General features: G+C 41.0%; 1 pseudogene; it reads left to right on the top strand.

The window, feature by feature from the left end:
- The first annotated feature begins 1,103 nt into the window (after window positions 1-1,103).
- LOC110327957 lies at window positions 1,104-1,735 on the top strand (annotated as a pseudogene).
- Window positions 1,736-1,742: the final 7 nt, after the last annotated feature.

Genomic DNA, 1,742 nt, shown 5'->3' with positions numbered 1-1,742 from the left:
AGTTAAAAATATTATTAGTACAAATGGAGAAAATAAGATATTCCATGAAAAAAGTCAAATTTAAACACTACCTACCAATAAATGCAGCACTACAGAAGGTTCTAGAAGAAAAAATCTAAACCAAAGAGATTATCTACATACATGAAAACACAGTAAATAATTATCCATAAGCAAAACCAAAAGTGAGCAAGAATACACACACAGAAAACTCTCTCTCTCTCTCTCTCTCTCTCTCTCTCTCTCTCTCTCTCTCTCTCTCTCTCTCACACACACACACACACACACACACACACACACANTCTCTCTCTCTCTCTCTCTCTCTCTCTCTCTCTCTCTCTCTCTCTCTCTCTCTCACACACACACACACACACACACACACACACACACAAATACACACACACCAACAATAACAACATAATAAAAGGAAATAATAGTCATCATTCTTTGACATCTTTCAATATCATTGGCCTTCCCCAATCAAAAGACAGATTAATAGAGTGGGTAGCTCAACCAGGACTTATACTTCTGCTTTATACAAGAAACACCCTTCAATATCAAGAATAGGCATTTCCTGAAGGTAAAAGTTTGGGGGAAGATATTATAAGAAAAGGGATCTAAGAAATTAGCTGGTGTAGCCATTTTAATATCTAACAAAATAGACTGCAAACAAAAATTAATCAAAAGAGATGCATGCAAGGAAAAATTAAACCAAGATAACATTTCAACTTTTAACATCTATGTCTCAAACACAAGATCATTCCAACCTTTGTAAATGAAAAAGGTTTGAAGCTAGTATCACAAATTAATTCTCACAGACTAATAGTACAAGACTTCAATAACCCACTTACATCAATGGACAGGCATTTGAGACAAAAAGTAAACAAAGAAATAATGGAATTAACAGATATTATAAACCAAAAGACTCTAAGAAATATTTACAGAATATTTCACCCAAATGGAAAAGAATATATCATGTTCTTAGCAGTTCATGAAACTTTCTCCAAGATTGAACATATATTTGCACACACTAAAAGTCTCAATAAAAAAGAGCCTGAGCGGGCGGGCGGGCGCGCGCTGCAGTGGGTGTGCGAGGCGCAGGCTGTTGTGCTCCCGGCTCTGCTCGCTCCTTCCTCTGCGGGTGGCGGAGGCCCCAAGCGGTGCGGGGCTCGACCCTTCCTTCCCTGCTCGTCCTGCCCAGCTCTTCTCGCGCTGCGCGGTCTCTCGGACGCCAGACCGGCCCGGCCCGGATATGGCTCTTGGACAGCAGAAGAGTCAGTCTCAGCAGAAAAATGCCAAAAAGCAGGCTGGACAAAAGAAGAAACAAGGACATGACCAAAAGGCTGCTGCCAAAGCTGCCTTAATATATACCTGCACTGTCTGTAGGACACAAATGCCAGACCCACTGTCTGTAGGACACAAATGCCAGACCCCCAGACCTTCAAGCAGCACTTTGAGAGCAAGCACCCCAAGACTCCACTTCCTCCAGAGTTGGCTGATGTTCAGGCATAAAGTTGTTTACAGGTGAATTCATGACACCTTTGACTCTCTACTGTCTCAGACCTTAGGTAACAAACCTGCAGCTGCTTTTTTAAACAAACTGTTGATCAGCAAACAATAAAGGGGCTACAGAAACACTCATTTTTATGCTGTTCCCTTTGGGCTTCATGCAAAGACAATTCTGTGTAAATGTACAGTTGACTCTGATGTGGAAATCTGAAAATCAGTCCATTCTTGTTATAAAA

Source organism: Mus pahari, chromosome 1 (assembly GCF_900095145.1).
Source record: "Mus pahari chromosome 1, PAHARI_EIJ_v1.1, whole genome shotgun sequence".
NCBI classification, from domain to species: Eukaryota; Metazoa; Chordata; class Mammalia; order Rodentia; family Muridae; genus Mus; species Mus pahari.
This window is presented reverse-complemented; position numbering and strand designations above follow the sequence as displayed.